The following is a 3,524-nucleotide window of genomic DNA, read 5'->3' on the forward strand; positions in this document are numbered from 1 at the left end:
AGGTACCCAATAAACATGCCAGAACTGGGCCACTGCTGGCTTTTTGCTGGCAAGTTTGGTAAAGCTGGCCATAAAAAAACCAACACTGGGCCAATTATGGTTTGCCAACAAAGGCCCAGTTATGGCTTGCCATCACTGGCCCATCTCTGGCATTCCAGTAATATTGTCGGCCAGTAAAATGCCTTAATTGGCCCACTGTTGGCACGCCATTGGTGGCCCAGTGCTTGTTTGCCAGCATTGGGCCATAGGTGGCGATTTGCTGGCAATTATAGGTGGGTTTTTGCTGGCACGCCAGCAGTGGGCCAATGCTGGATAATTGCTGGCAAGAAGATCTGCGACAGCACAGCGGTATGACTTTCTCACTTGGAGTGACGTAATGTACAAACAAATGTCGAAATATCTTGACGTCACTCGTGATGATGACGCATTGTCAACTAAATCCGGCCCGCGGTGGTTCTGCAGATGTCCGGTTATTTGTTTTGCATTCAACTTCAAGGAATTTCCAAAGCACCTTCTTCGATTTCAGTACGCGTCCGATCTCCTCCGGCTAGAAGCAAGCGTGGTGAGTTTCACAAACAGTTGTGTGAGCAGGTCGTCGCAACGGCGTTAGATCTAGTATCTTCTTGTTCTTTTCCTCCGTTGTCGGTCTTTTTTTCAACTTTCTTCTGCTGGACGTTTGAGTCAGTTCGCAAAATATAATAGACTTTAAGAAGTCGTCCTCTCTGTAAGAAAGAATCTGCGCGCGCACGCGCGCGTGTGTGTGTGTGTGTGTGTGTGTGTGTGTGTGTGTGTGTGTGTGTGTGTGTGTGTGTGTGTGTGTGTGCGCCCGCGCGCGCGGTTGTGTGTGTGTGTGTGTGTGTGTGCGCCCGCGCGCGCGGTTGTGTGTGTGTGTGTGTGTGTGTGTGTGTGTGTGTGTGTGTGTGTGTGTGTGTGTGTGTGTGTGTGTGTGCCTTTTTCCTTTCTTTGTGTGATTGAGTTTGTTTTGTCTCTGTCAAAAGAAAAGCACCATAGGCATTACCATAAGCTTACTTGTAACCAAACAAATTGCATCTTGTGAATGTTGACATTGAGTATGTGTCTATTCACTCCAGGACAAAGATTTGTGCAAGTGTCTGACTGCCCAACTGGATAAGATGCAGCTCGCCTGGGTCTCAGTTCCTGAGAGAAACGCAAGAGAGCTGTCCGAGACAACGTAAGCTTCGCAGGTTAGATCAAAATACATATTCCTGTTGACCCCTTACTTCTGCTTGGCATTTTAGTCAGTTCAGAAAATATGATAGATTACAAGAAGTCGTCCTCTCTGTGAGAATGCCTCTGTGTGTGTATGTGTGTGTGTGTGTGTGTGTGTGTGTGTGTGTGTGTGTGTGCGCGTGTGTGTGTGCGCGTGTGTGTGTGTGAGCGCGCGCGCGTGCGTGCGTGCGTGTGCTGTTTGCTTGCATGCCTGCGTGTATGCTTGCGTTTGTTTGGTTGTTTGGTTGTGTGTGTGTGTGTGTGTGTGTGTGTGTGTGTGTGTGTGTGTGTGTGTGTGTGTGTGTGTGTGTGTGTGTGTGTGTGTGTGTGTGATATGGAATAATGAATTAAAACCAACAAAACTCGTTTGCTTTCATGTTTCAAGAGGTGAACGGCAGGAGGACTTGAGAGTTTCAATGGCTTACCGTAGGCTACGACGTCAGGACAAAGAAAAGAAGCGTTATCTCAACGTTGCGGATGCGAACAGAGAAATGACAGAATCAAGACAATCCTACGGAGGTTTACTGGGAAGTGAACAAGAAACATTCCTGCCTTTGGTCATCATGTCTCGAGTGTGAAATTTAGAACGCTGTACAAATAAAATAAAACAGTGAGCAACTGAAAACAAAGCGTACGTTTCTGTAATGTTTCGGTAATGAGTCGTTGCTGTTTGGAAGCTTTACATTTGTTTTGTTTTTAATATATATTACTGTATTGTTGTTGTGCCCGCTATAACTGCGTTGATGACGATATTCTGTCAAAACCACTGCCTTTACTTGCCAGATAAGTTACACGACAAATGTGATTAGCATTCCATTTGCATTTTACTGATGAATTTGATAATTACGCATATGCATATTGCTAATGTACAGCTTGACAGCATTGCCCTTTGCTTTATTTGCGCACGTCTTGCCGCCAGCATGGGTTGAAAAGTCCATTGATGTGCTGTGTTTTGTTATTGTTATTACATTCACAGTAAAAAATGACAAAACAAAGCATATTTATAGACTTCTAACAACCATCTATGGGCTAACAAGACTGTGCAGATCGAGTACATGAATAGAGCCGTCATTCTATCCGAATCAGTGGTATTGGTATATTTCCTGCAACTTATTGGCATTTTGCTGGCAATGGTAAAGACAGAAATATGGCATTTTGCCGGGCCACAACTGGCCCGGTAATTTCAGCAGGTAAAGGGCCATTAACGGAAAATATATGGAAAAAAGTTTTTTTTATATGGAACTAAAAACCTGCAAAATGCTGGCAAAATGCTGGCGAAATGCTGGGTTTTTGATGGCAAGCCATCAATAAGCCATCAAATAAATGATGGGTTTTTGCTGGCAAAATGATGGCAAAATGATGGCAAGCCATCAAAAAGCCATCAAATAAATGATGGGTTTTTGCTGGCAAAATTCTGGCAAAATGATGGCAAAATGATGGCAAGCCATCAAAAAGCCATCAAATAAATGATGGGTTTTTGCTGGAAAATTGCTGGCAAATTGCTGGCAAAATGATGGCAAGCCATCAAAAAGCCAGCAAATAAATGATGGGTTTTTGCTGGCAAAGTGCTGGCTTGCCAGTGATGGCCCATCAATTTGCCAATGTGCATACGGGTAATATGCCAGCATTGGGCCATAAGTGGGCCTTTGATGGCAGTAGTTCTGGCAACTGGCATTGCCATCAAAACGCCAGCAATGGCCCACTTCTGGCATGTTTATTGGGTAAGAGAGTGTCTCCCAACCCGTGATGCTCACAGCGTGATTGCATCAGAATACCACATGTTAAAACCGGTGTTTGAACTAGAATAACAGCCAGTAGTATTAAGAACAAGTGTCTTGTGTATGCAGCCCTCTTTCTACTGTACGCTGGCAGCAGATAATACAATAATTGAAGTCCTTCGAGGCATAAGGGGCCCATAGGGCGAAAAATTGCTTTAATTCCACCCTCAAAAAGTCCCAGCCTTCAAACCGTAACAAATAACAGTACGCACTATTAAGCAAAATTATAAACCAAGCCTTGATTATTAATTTTTATTATTACACTTGTATCAAACAAGTGACCTCCACCTTTTGATTGGCGTTTTTATTACATTTGAATCGGACTTGTGGCCTTTCAAAGTTGCGGTGACCTTTGACTTTCAACAGAGGTCATATGTAACAGTGGTTTTTAAAAACATAATTTAGTTGGCTCATATATCTGAGACAAATGATCGGACAACAGCCCTTTACATTATCGTGACACATATTTTTCTGAGGCACACTGGACAGTAATAGTGCAAAGGGTGGGGTTAATCA

The 3,524-nt window shown here is 43.7% G+C and overlaps 1 long non-coding RNA gene across 1 annotated transcript; it reads left to right on the forward strand.

Annotated features, from left to right (window-relative positions):
• The first annotated feature begins 8 nt into the window (after positions 1-8).
• Positions 9-2,948, forward strand: LOC138982322 (uncharacterized). Its single transcript, XR_011460835.1, has 3 exons — positions 9-562; positions 1,092-1,205; positions 1,616-2,948. It is a non-coding gene; the product is annotated as an uncharacterized lncRNA (long non-coding RNA).
• Positions 2,949-3,524: the final 576 nt, after the last annotated feature.

Source organism: Littorina saxatilis, linkage group LG12, assembly GCF_037325665.1.
Source record: "Littorina saxatilis isolate snail1 linkage group LG12, US_GU_Lsax_2.0, whole genome shotgun sequence".
NCBI classification, from domain to species: domain Eukaryota; kingdom Metazoa; phylum Mollusca; class Gastropoda; order Littorinimorpha; family Littorinidae; genus Littorina; species Littorina saxatilis.